This window comes from Trachemys scripta, chromosome 1 (assembly GCF_013100865.1).
Source record: "Trachemys scripta elegans isolate TJP31775 chromosome 1, CAS_Tse_1.0, whole genome shotgun sequence".
Classification (NCBI taxonomy): Eukaryota; Metazoa; Chordata; order Testudines; family Emydidae; genus Trachemys; species Trachemys scripta.
Window position 1 is genome coordinate 315893395 of NC_048298.1, and position 13741 is coordinate 315907135.

The 13741-nt window shown below is 41.2% G+C and overlaps 1 protein-coding gene across 3 annotated transcripts in view; it reads right to left on the reverse strand.

Moving 5' to 3' along the window:
- Positions 1-13741, reverse strand: part of CNTN5 (contactin 5) — a 987313-nt gene that overhangs the window by 361431 nt on the left and 612141 nt on the right. The window lies entirely within an intron of this gene.

Sequence of the window (13741 nt, forward strand, 5' to 3'; positions counted from 1 at the left end):
GACAAATAAACAGTGACAAATTTTTAAAGTGCTTGTACACAAATGCTAGACGTCTAAATAAGATGGGTGAACTAGAGTGCCTCGTGATAAAGGAGGATATTGATATAATAGGCATCACAGAAACCTGGTGGACTGAGAGCAATCAATGGGACACAATCATTCCGGGGTACAAAATATATCGGAAGGACAGAACAGGTCGTGTGGGGGCGGGAGTGGGGGGAGTGGCACTATATGTGAAAGAAAATGTAGAATCAAATGAAGTAAAATCTTAAGTGAATCCACATGTTCCATAGAATCTCTATGGATAGAAATTTCATGCTCTAATAAGAATGTAACATTAGGGATCTATTATAGACCACCTGACCAGGACAGTGATAGTGATGATGAAATGCTAAGGGAAATTAGAGAGGCTATCAAAATTAGGAACCCAATAATAGTGGGGGATTTCAATTATCCCCATATTGACTGGGAACATTTCACTTCAGGACGAAATGCAAAGATAAAATTTCTCGATACTTTAAATGACTGCTTCATGGAGAAGCTGGTATGGGAACCCACAAGGAGAGAGGCAACTTTATATTTAGTCCTGACTGGAGTGCAGGAGCTGGTCCAAGAGGTAACTATAACAGGACCGCTTGGAAATAGTGACCATAATACAATAGCATTCAACATCCCTGTGGTGGAAAGAACGTGTCACCAGCCCAACACTGTGGCATTTAATTTCAAAAGGGGGAACTATGCAAAAATGAGGGAGTCAGTTAAGCAGAAGTTAAAAAGTACAGTGACTAAAGTGAAATCCCTGCAAGCTGCATGGGTGCTTTTTAAAGACACCATAATAGAGGCCCAACTTCAATGTATATCCCAAATTAAGAAACAAAGTAAAAGAACTAAAAAAGAGCCACAGTGGCTTAACAACCATGTAAAAGAAGAAGTGAGAGAGACTTCCTTTAAAAAAAGTCAAATCCTAGTGAGGCAAATAGAAAGGAGCATAAACGCTGCCAAATTAAGTGCAAGAATGTAATAAGAAAAGCCAAAGAGGAGTTTGAAGAACGGCTAGCCAAAAACTCCAAAGGTAATAACAAAATGTTTTTTAAGTATATCAGAAGCAGGAAGGCTGCTAAACAACCAGTGGGGCCCCTGGATGATCGAGATACAAAAGGAGTGCTTAAAGATGATAAAGTCATTGAGGAGAAACTAAATGAATTCTTTGCTTCAGTCTTCACAGCTGAGGATGTTAGGGAGATTCCCAAACCTGAGCCGGCTTTCATAGGTGACAAATCTGAGGAACTGTCACAGATCGAAGTGTCACTTGAGGAGGTTTTGGAATTAATTGATAAACTTAACATTAACAAGTCACCGGGACCAGATGGCATTCACCCAAGAGTTCTGAAAGAACTCAAATGTGAAGTTGCGGAACTATTAACTAAGGTTTGTAACCTGTCCTTTAAATCGGCTTCTGTACCCAATGACTGGAAGTTAGCTAATGTAACGCCAATATTTAAAAAGGGCTTTAGAGGTGATCCTGGCAATTACAGACCGGTAAGTCTAACGTCGGTACCGGGCAAATTACTCGAAACAATAGTTAAGAATAAAATTGTCAGACACATAGAAAAACATAAACATAAACTGTTGAGCAATAGTCAATATGGTTTCTGTAAAGGGAAATCGTGTCTTACTAATCTATTAGAGTGCTTTGAAGAGGTCAACAAACACGTGGACAAGGGGGATCCAGTGGACATAGTGTACTTAGATTTCCAGAAAGCCTTTGACAAAGTTCCTCACCAAAGGCTCTTAAGTAAAGTAAGTTATCATGGGATAAAAGGGAAGGTCCTTTCATGGATTGAGAACTGGTTAAAAGACTGGGAAGAAAGGGTAGGAATTAATGGTAAATTCTCAGAATGGAGAGGGGTAACTAGTGCTGTTCCCAAGGGTCAGTCCTCGACCAATCCTATTCAACTTATTTATAAATGATCTGGAGAAAGGGGTAAACAGTGAGGTGGCAAAGTTTGCAGGTGATACTAAACTGCTCAAGATAGTTAAGACCAAAGCAGAGTGTGATGAACTTCAAAAAGATCTCACAAAACTAAGTGATTGGGCAACAAAATGGCAAATGAAATTTAATGTGGCTAAATGTAAAGTAGTGCACATTGGAAAAAATAACCCCAACTATACATACAATATGATGGGGGCTAATTTAGCTACAAGAAGCCAGGAAAAAGATCTTGGAGTCATCGTGGATAGTTCTCTGAAGACGTCCGCGCAGTGTGCAGAGGTGGTCAAAAAAGCAAACAGGATGTTAGGGATCATTAAAAAGGGGATAGAGAATAAGACTGAAAATATATTATTGCCCTTATATAAATCGATGGTACACCCACATCTCGAATACTGCGTACAGATGTGGTCTCCTCATCTAAAAAAAGATATACTGGCACTAGAAAAGGTTCAGAAAAAGGCAACTAAAATGATTAGGGGTTTGGAACGGGTCGCATATGAGGAGAGATTAAAGAGGTTAGGACTCTTCAGCTTGGAAAAGAGGAGATTAAGGGGGGATATGATAGAGGTATATAAAATCATGAGTGATGTGGAGAAAGTGGATAAGGAAAAGTTATTTACTTATTCCCATAATACAAAAACTAGGGGTCACCAAATGAAATTAATAGGCAGCAGGTTTAAAACTAATACAAGGAAGTTCTTCTTCAGGCAGCGCACAGTCAACTTGTGGAACTCCTTACCTGAGGAGGTTGTGAAGGCTAGGACTATAACAGCGTTTAAAAGAGAACTGGATAAATTCATGGTGGTTAAGTCCATTAATGGCTATTAGCCAGGATGGGTAAGGAATGGTGTTCCTAGCCTCTGTTTGTCAGAGGATGGAGATGGATGGCAGGCGAGAGATCACTTGATCATTGCCTGTTGGTCCACTCCCTCTGGGGCACCTGGCATTGGCCACCGTCAGTAGACAGGATACTGGGCTAGATAGACCTTTGGTCTGACCCGGTACAGCCATTCTTATGTTCTTAATGGGAGTCATCAAGATTCCAAACCACCATTAATGGCCCACACTTTGTATAATTACAATAGGCCCTCAGAGTTATATTTCATATTTCTAGTTTCTGATACAAGAGTGGTACATTTATACAAATAGGATGATCACACTTAAGCTTTGTAATGATACCTTACAAGAGACCTTTTGCATGAAGCATATTCCAGTTACATTATATTCACTCATTAGCATATTTTTTATAAAATTATATAGACTGCAATGTCACACCCATTTCAAAGCCTGGGCAAGGACAAGTGGCCGCTGTGCATTAAAAGTGGCTAGAATTCACTCATTTGGAAACACTCTTTGCATTTTGTCAGTTCTACAACAAGTTCTAGTAACATCAAACACAACTTGCATTTGAATTGATGTAGCAATAACAAGAGCAGACAGGCAAACAAAGCTCTGTGTTCAGAATTATTGTTAATGTTTTATTTGTAAATCCTCAATTAGGTTATGCATTTACATAAGCCAGTAGAAGTTAAGGGAATCAGATTAGTATTGTAAATTCTACTCTACTGAAATAGACTTATACTACATAAAGTTATATCATAAAAATTTTACAGACTATTAAGTTCCTTCTCCCAAAGTGCTTTTATAGAAAAAAAACACTTCATTACAACTACTAGCTGTTCAGCAAAGTTTAGGTTTGTGCAGGGCCGGCCCACAATATTTTGGCACCTGAGGCAGGGAGCTCAAATGACGCCCCCATGTCCCCTCGCTTGGGCCAAAACTTTAAAAGGTCTCAATTCTGCCTTCTTCCTGTTCTACTCCTCTCATGGTACTGCTCTGCTACCTAGCCCAATAAAGGAGAACTAACAACTTAAAATGCCTTGTTCAAACATTTTAAGTAACACTTATCTTTCAAACACCTGAACAGCAAATGTAACTTTTCTTGTCTGTATTGTAAACACTGGCATTTGTATCTATTTGAATAATCAAAGTGGTGCTTTCAGTGCCTTCTTGGTTGCAAAGATTTGGACTGCTTCCTGAAGGTCCACAGTTTGGGCCAGCTCATGCTCTATTGAGATGGCTGCAAGGCCGACCAGCTTCTTCTGTGTGATTGTGAAGCGTAGATGTGTTTTTATTAACTTCAGCTTGGAGAAGCTGCGTTCTTCACTGGCAACTGTTACAGGAAGTGTTAAAAGTATGCGCAGAGCAACAAAAGCATTTGAAAAGAGGGTGGTCATCTTATTTGTGCACATATATTCCAGAACAGCCTTTGGAGTTGATCCTGCTGAAATGTATCTTGAAAGGGCTTTCAGTTCATCACCTAAATCACTCGCATCAATATAGCACATGCCATCATGTGTCAACACTGTCTCTAGTGCCCTGCATTGCTGGTGTAGGTCTTCTTCAGGTAAAGTAAGGAGTTTTGGAATACCATATAACATCCCAAATATACTGCTGTGTGCCTTGAGCTGCATAAAATGTTCTTTAACTGACTGTATTGCACAATCTAGCACCTGGTTAAAGAATTCAACTTTGAATTGTTGTTTGGGGTCTCTTATGTGATTATCCCATGCCTCGTAATCAAAATGTCTTCTTCTTTGGTGACTCTTGTATTCTTGAATGGGTGGGAAAATAGCTTCAGTGTGAAGTTCCTCTGTTAACTTCTGTGCACTCTTCAGAACATTTTGAAATCCCTCATCTGACCGATAAGATTGTAGGTATGACTTTGCTTTGTCCAGTTGTTCCATTGCTCCAGATATATCAAGGTCAACACCTTGGAGTCTCTTGCTTACAACATTTATTTCAAACAGTATGTCATGCCACAACACTAAGCTACACAGAAATTTGAAGTTATGTATGTTTCTGGTGATTCCATTTCCCTCTGCCACTGTTTTCCCACAAACAGTTCCTGTCATAGCATTATCCTCCATAATGGCAACCAGGGCTTTGGAGCTGTGCTCCAGCTCCACTCCAGCTCCAGGCAAAAACCTGCAGCTCCACTGCTCCGGGACTGCTCCGCGCTCCAGCTCCGGGCTCCACTCCAAAGCCCTGATGGCAACTATGGCATCATCTATCTTCCAAATTTGGTGTTTTGTAGGCTTTATCATCTCCACTCGACTTTCCCATTGTGTGGCACTCAGTGGTTTCAGTGTCAGAGAAGATATTCCCAGATGTTGCTTCAAAATTTGCCATCGATGAGTTGATGCAGAGAAAAATATATAGATGCTTTGAATTACATTAAAAAATTCAGCAGCCTCACTAGAAGCTGATGCTGCATCACTGACCACCAAGTTCAATGAATGAGAACTGCATGGGACAAGAAAAGCTCGAGGGTTTTACTCTCAGATTCATGTCTGCACTCCTCTGTTCTTTCCTCTCATGTTGGCACCATTATCGTAGCCCTGACCTCTTACGTCAGCTATCGCAATTCCCGTATCTTCCAGCTTTTTAAGAAGACATTTGTCATACCAGCTCCTGTACTATCACCAATGTCAATAAATTCTAGAAAATGCTCTCTGACAGTCACCATTGCAGGGACATTTTCACTAGGTTCTGTTGTTGTTACAAAACGCACCATTAAAGTCATTTGTTCCGTATGGCTGATGTCAGGTGTGCAGTCCAGAATAACAGAGTAATATCTTGCTGACTTCAGATCAGCCACAATCTTCTGTTTAACTTTTGTTGCCAGTAACTGTATGATCTCCTTTTGAATTGTTTCTCCAAGGTAATGGTGTGTGTACATTTCTTGGATGGTGTCTCTTCTTAGATGCTCCTGGAGTACAGCATCAAACTCAGCTATCAGCTCCACCATTTTAAGGAAGTTTCCACTCTTTGGCACATACAGCTGATCTGAAGTGCCAAGCAGTGCTAGGTTTTGGGTAATAAGCATTCTCACAATGGCAATGAGCCTTTTCAGAATATTTTGCCAGTAAAGAGACTTTGATGCAATCTTCTCTTGATGCTGATCGTCTATGGTGACCTTTAACCTTAGTCTCATCTCAAGCGCTTTCCACCTATGGAATGCTCTCTGGTGATTTGCTGCCTTCTCAAGACATGCTGGATTTCTAGCCAGATTTTTCAGTCCTTTGTTCCTGTAGAACTCACTGTGCCTGGAACATTAGACTGGAAGAGTTTGCAACAAAAACAGTATGCAGCATTCTGGGGTTTTGAGTGCATAAACCATGGCCTTTCCACTTTGTCACCATTGGGGATTTCAGGCCAGTAATGTGTTGGATGGAAACTTCTATTTTCATTGTCTTTGGGGAACATGAAATTTTTCACTTGCTGTGGCCCATGCAGTATAAGGAAGTCCCTCAGGCTACTGCTCAAGTGGGTCCACAGTGCTGGATCTTCTAGACTTAGGAAACTAAACTCATCAGCAGATGTTTCTTGCGCCTCCACCACACTCTTCTCTGATCAACACTTTTCTCAGGAATGTGCATGGTTACATCCATTTGAGATGGAGATATGGATGCTGCAGTAGCTGCCAGGTTACCTGCACTCTGACTAATTGGAAGATCAGGCATCTCCTCACCACTCACATCCTCACTGGGGCCGGAAGGCTCAGCATGAACATTTGTGTCTATGTATCTCAGGAGAGCTCCTTCCTGCTTAGGTAAGAATGCTTCCTTTGCTTTCTTTCTTTTTCTGAATGCTGCCCCAGAGGGGCGTTTTCTGCTTTCACTCATGACTGCTGTTCCCGGCCAATGAGAGCTGCGGAGCCAGAACTCGAGGTGGGTGGGGGCAGCGCACAGAACCCACGTGGCCATTCCTCCTACTAGGAGCAGGAGGGACAGGTTGCTGCTTGCGGGGAGCTGCCCGAGGAGAGCGCCACCCGGATCTGGCATTCTGAAGCCCTTCTCGCACTCCAACCTCCTGCCCCAAGCCCCCTTCTGCACCCAAACTCCATCCCAGAGCCCATGCCCAGCACCCCCTCCTGAAATGCCGGTTTATAGAGCTTTCCGGTTTGTAAAGTGACGGATAACACAGCTGTTCCTGTATTAAAAGCTTGCAGATAAAGTTTAAATTCTGGCAAATATTTATTATTTGGCAAAATGTTTTTCTCCTTTATTTCTAATAAGCCTTGATATTATTTTGCCTTTTTTGTTTGCTTTCTTAAACCAACATAAATAATGATGCCAGCACAGCCCTGGACATGAGATTTGTTAGGTACTGTATCTACTGCAACAGAGGGAGAAACGGGACGTAAAGATCCTGAAACTTGTGTGTGCTTGTTTGGGGCTATAGAAATATTTGCAATTGTGTTAAGGGTCTGAATAGTTTAGTAGCTGCAAATGAAAGGGCTTGCCACTTTCCAATCAACTATATAAAAATATCCATGGGTGTAGTAGTTGTTTATATATCTATACCTATTAACACACATTTCTCAAGTACTCCGTCTTTGAAGATACCAAATAGGTTTTTCAGAGTCCAATTTTTCATTTCAGAGAGGACTGTAGTTTAAGTATGCACGCAAGTATGCCCTCAACTAAACTGAGTTTGGAAACTGCAAAGTGATCTTCAGCTACAACTGTATGTTTAGCCAAGATCTTAGAAAACTAAGCTTCAGTTCAACAACGTGAACATTCACACAGCAGTAGCCTGTATCGTGGCTTACAATTTTAGGCCCAGGCATAGTAGTGAGAGTGTCTTTGTTAGAATCTTGAACAATCCACTTGTATCAATAGATAAGATAAGCTTATGGTGGTGGTAGGATCTTTGAGCCGTGATGATCAGGCACTGGTAACCTACCTGGGCTGAGACTGGTTGGGAGTGATAGGACCATATTGAAATTGTTCTGGGGCCTTCCTTAAAGGCCAGTTGATCATTCTGAACTGTGGCCACATGTGGTATTTTCAAGGGTTTGTTTTGGCACTGGTGCTCTCTAGGATCTTTATACTGCCATGAGGAGAATTTTTTTTAAAGAGGTACAGCCTGGCTCAGTATTATTAAATTGCTCTGAAGATGATAGCCTGCTGTAAATCAAGTTGTCTTTAAATAACTGGTATCTTTTGTGCTTGATGGGCTATAATACCAAGAGTCAAAATTGGATCTAATTAAATCATAGCTTTCCTAAAGATTATATTAATCCAGTCTTTCTATTTTGACCCTTCATTACCTGTATAGTGCTTTGGAATCCCTTGTGAACAAATGACATTATTGTACATAAAACCAAATTGCATTATATGGTACTTAATTATATATCCCAACTATGTAACCGACAAGTTAATGCATTTAAATGCAGAGAAATGGGCATTACATATAGCACTGAAATACAGAGATTTTACTCAGGATATCTACATATCTAATGCCCATGAAATTGTTTCACAAAGGCTCTGATTATGCTGTAGAGGATTTTTTTAAAGCATTAGGGATTAACTATCTGCAACATTTTGTTTTAAATACTAAAGACATTCTTTAAACTGCGGTGCAAAGAGGACAAAAAAGCATCTATGAAGCACATTTCAAGTTATAACCCCTGGAATTCAGGTTTCCTAATGGCAACTGCTTATTATTGTTAGCTATAGTGGAACTACTGGGCACTAACATAACTACTACTATATATTGTAATTCTCCCAACAGCCCATGATGAAATTATTCTAACTTTTAAACTACTGCTGCAAGGAAGACTAGTTGAATATTCAGATCTAAATCAACTGAATACCCTGGAAAGCAGTGTGTTCTGATTTAGATATGAACTATCAATTTTGCAAGGTTGGCATATAAAGATGTTTTGAAGCTGGAAACAGCACGAGAAGACTTTATTCTTGATTCATTTTCTTTTTAATTTACTGACACAAATTTCTAACTGACACAGAATCTAAACTTTTGATAGATTACTATGAGCTTTCAGATTCTAAACTCAGCAGGATGTGTGAGGAGTTGGAGATGTCACATTATCAATTCAAAGCTCTCATCAGCATAACAAGTTAATACAGTACAGTGACACCATTTCATATAGTGAATTTCTACATATTATCAAAAATCACTGCATTATGGGAGAATAGTTATCAGTCTGGACTATATTAGAAAGGTGATGGAAGTATTAAGAATTAAAAATGAGACAGAAGTATTAAGTATTACTTAATCCTGCCTTGAGTTCAGGGGACTGGACTAGATGATCTGTTGAGGTCCCTTCCAGTCCCACACTTCTATGATTCTATTCCAGACACACGCTTCAAAGAGTGAAGAACTATGTGTGACTTAAGATATATTTAAGACTGATAGCCATTAATTATTATTTATTGAGTGCAACAGTGTGCTTGGTACTGTACAAAGGGAAGTTACAGACCCTGCCCTCAAAAACACGACAGTCCCCAAATAGACAAATAGATACAAGTAGACACACAGAGACAATTATAAACTGGGAGAGATTGTTGTTTTTGTTCTGAGTGGGAGGGAGGATGGTTTGCTAATTTTCTTATGAACAAAACCAACATGTCACTGTTGAGGGGATTAGGGTTGACGGGCCTCATGGAAATGGTGTGCTTATATAAAGAGAAGGCAGGACAGGAAACAAGTTCTAGTTGTAGGGGATGGCCTGGAAAGTGGGCATCGGCAACTGATGTGGAGGAACTGGTTAGATGTGAAGGAGCATAGAGCAGGAGGGAGGGTAAGAGATTAGACCGCACATCATAACTGGAATTGCTGTTTGCTTCAGAGCTGCTCCCAAACTATTAAAAGATTAACACTTTACATTGATGCAATTGGAAATTCTGTTCCTTTCTGCTCTCTCCTCTCCTGCTGCCCCCCCGCTGGCACACTTCAGTTTGGTTACTTTACATTCTTTTTGTTTCCTTCAATGATTCACCACTCTGCATTTTCTTTTATGGTGCTCTATGCTTCCAACATCCTCCTTCTCGCCTATGCAATTTGCAGCCTTGCCAACCTTCACTTCTGACCTCATCAGCTAGCATTCTACTATTAACCTATGCTGGAGCAAGGTCTGCTGCCACTCCAGAGCTAACCATTTAAAATAATGATTAGAAAACGCCTACAAGTCTGCAAGTGCAAATGTGAATGCTGATCAAAAATTTCAAATACAAAACCCTCTTCATGTGGTCCAAGTGGAGACGGTGAATAATTCAGTCAGAATTAGTCAAAAGAGAACAAATTTTACTTCACTGTAGCCTTATAAAGGTATACTGGATCCTGAGTATGTTGCAACTATCAGACCATTAAATTCCACACTGCCTTCTGTAACTCTGGCTCCATCCCCTAGCTTCTCTTGTTTCAATAAGGGTCAGCTGACCTACATTTTAGTCATTTTTGTGAAGGAGACTCAAACACTGTGTTTCAGTGCCCTGAAACAACCCATATTTACCAGTCGTAATGTTCCATAGCCAAGAAATCATTTTTACAATAGCTTTGTTATATAGAAGGTGAGACCCAGCAGTATTTTCTCAGCACTGAACTCAGGACTGAGTTCCAGAAATGCCTGATGAGATCACTGTAACATTTTAAGTGTAAATACACTGTAAAATATGGAGAATATATTTTGTACCTTTGTAGTCTTATACATTTCAGTATAGAATTTGAACAGTGGCACAATTGGTGGAAATCCACCTGTAAAAAATATATTTCCCTGCCCTCACACAGAGACACAGTTCCACCACTTTATTAAGGAATTTAGTAATAACAACTGCAGCCATGCAATTTAATTAATTTAAAACCTCATGTTTCAGGGCACTGCCTAGTTGCCAGCAGGAGCTGGGAAATTGGGATCTACTGGATCTAGGCAAAGTTTTTAGACGAATCGTTTATTCACTGAAAAACGGAGTTTTTGTGGAACTGAAACAATTCATAAATTTGACATGAATTCATTTAATGCTTTTGGTTAAATCCCCCCACCATATATTTGAGGCTTAGAAGCCATTCACTAAACAGCTGAAGGGGGAGAAGGAGGAGGTGCCAGTGCTTATGCTATGGCTGCCTCTCTTATATCCTTTAGCTCAGTGGTTAAGGCACCATCTTGGGATGTGGAGACCTAGGCTTAATTCCCCCCTCTGCCTCAGGAGGAGGTAGGGTTACCATATCTATTAAATAAAAAAAGAAGACCCTCCACGGGCCCTGGCCCCGCCCATTTCCCCACCCCCAGCCCCGCCCCAACTCCGCCCCCCTCCCTCCCACTCCCAGCCACGGGGAAAGGGCTGCCCGAGCGCTATCGGCTTCACGGTTTGCCAGGCAGCCCCCAGACCCTGCGCCCCCGGCCGGCGCTTGCCCAGCGCAGCTGGAGCCCGGGAGGGGAAGCGCCCAGCCTGGGGCGCAGGGTCTGGAGGCTGCCCAGCAAACCATGAAGCCGGTAGCGCTTGGGCTTCGGGCAGCCCCCATGCCCGGCTCTTAAACAGAGCCGAAGAGTCAGGGGAGGAGCAGAGCCGCCGCGACATGTTCCCGGATGGGGACATGTTTCCCGGACATGTTCGGCTTTTTGGCAATTCCCCCCGGACAGGGGTTTGGGTGCTGAAAACCCAGACATGTCCGGGAAAAAGAGGACGTATGGTAACCCTAGAGAAGGGATTTGAACTTGGGGCTCCTACATTGTAGGAAAGTAGCCCAATCACTGGGTTATAGGATATTCTGGGACAGCTCTCTCTAAAGCCTTGTCTACACTACCAAGTTTTGTCGCCAAAAACTGCCTTTTGGCGACAAAACAGCAAGAGCGTACACACGACAATGGGACTTTTGTCACAAAAAATGCCCAGTTTTGGTGAGAAAAAAATTCCACCCCATGAGAGACTTTTGTCTTTTCCCCTCCCTTTATTGTCAAAAAAGAGCCAGTGAAGACACTGCTGATTGTTTTGTCAACAGAACTGGCTTCCGGCAGTATCCCACAATGCCTGCCCTGATTGCTCTGCTCAGTGTTTTGATCTCTGCTGCCCTACAGGCATGTGCCCCTCCCCTTTCAAAGCTCCAGGAAGTATCTGTGTGCTGCTCCCTTTAGGGAACAAACAAAGACCAAATCATTGGAATGCTCCTGTTCTGCCCTGCGCTAGGAACAGGGCAGCAGGCAGACTGCTGCTGCAGGAGGAGGAGGACAGACTGCTGTGCTGCTTTGCCATTCCTCAGCACGGAGAGCTTACAGTGAGAGCTACTCATGATGCTGCTCTCCACAGCTGAGGGGGCTGTGGAAGAATTCGGAGAGAATCCCAAGATGTGCAGAGATCAGCTCTTCCTTCCCACAACACTGCATTGCTCACCCTGTCAATGATAGTGTCCCCAATGTGGACATGATTTGTCGACAGAGGGAGCAAGTGTGAACACTCTTCAGTAATTTTTATTTTGTCGACTTTTGGGTGTTGATATACTTTTTGTCAACAAAACTTGGTAGTGTAGACAAGCCCTCAGTCCCTCCTGTTGAAGCTATTCCACTTTGTATAATTAGTCATTGGAGTAAGCACTTGAACTTGGGACTCCCACCTCCTAGGTGACTGCCCCAACCACCAGCTTATAGAGTCATTCTCACTCTCTTTCCCTGGCCTGATGACAATCCATTGTCATTATGATTGACTGTGCATGACAATGAATTGTCATTCTCATTCTCACTTTCTTTTCCTGGTCCAATGAATATAGACTGGAGATTAGGGCATCGAACTGGGGGGAGGAAAAGCCAAGTTCAAGATCGGTTCTAATGCTTATTTAATTATTTATATGAAGCAGAACAGCTGCAGCCACAGAATATCATATAACCAAGTGGTTAGATGCAAGTTCAAATTCCTTCTTCCCATTAGGCAGAGGGGAGAATTTCACCCAGGTCTATCATATCCTAGGTGAGTGCAGTAACCGTTGGGCTAAACATTATAAGGGAGCTGCTGCTGCTTGCCATTGCCGCTTGTTTCATGATTCTAGCCTTTTGAAAATGCCTGAAACTGATTTTTTAGATATGCTGAATTTTTCACAATTTTCAGATTTGGTTTGGATTGAACCGATTTTTTTTTTCCAGAAGTGCCAGCAAATAAAAATATCAGTTATTTGCCCAGCTTTTACTCTTACTGCATCCCCATCTCTTACTAAATCCTTGCATAATATGGCTTGATGTGTCATAGAATGGATGTTTGCCTTCCTGAGAAGCAACAAGGATAAGCCATTGCTGGAGGGAGGATACCTGAATCCGTGAAAAAATGTGCATTTCCTCAATGGCTCATGAGAAAGCTGGAATATTTAAACAAGAATATTTTCTTAACAATCTATAGAATGTTACACTGACTCACGAAATGGATATATCTATGTATATATTTTATAGATATAAATATACACACATAGTGACAAAGATCTGTCTATCTATCTATATTTGTCACTATATATAGATACATATAAATGGCAAACAACACATTATCATAGATGCTGGACCATTTAATTTTCTATTTTTACATTCACTAACGAATTTTTCATGTATTTAATGATTATTCATTTAATTCCAATTTTCTGACATTAACATAATTCATTTTATCACAGTCTCTTATAGCTGAGTGTGTGTGTGTGTGTGTGTGTGTGTGTGTGTGTGTGTGTACACAAAGCTATAGTGATGGATAAAATGAATGTAGGTTATGTACTGATAGATAAAATGAATTTAGGTTATGTACACACAAAGCTCTGTATGATAAAATTAATTATGTTGTCATCAGAAAATCAGCATTACATGAAAAATATCACTGGAGAATGTAGAAATTGAAAAATTAATTTTACAGCAACTGTGGTTTTTACAAGATTCCTCTGGCTGGTCTCAGACTTTTAAAAGTTGCACAAGTAACA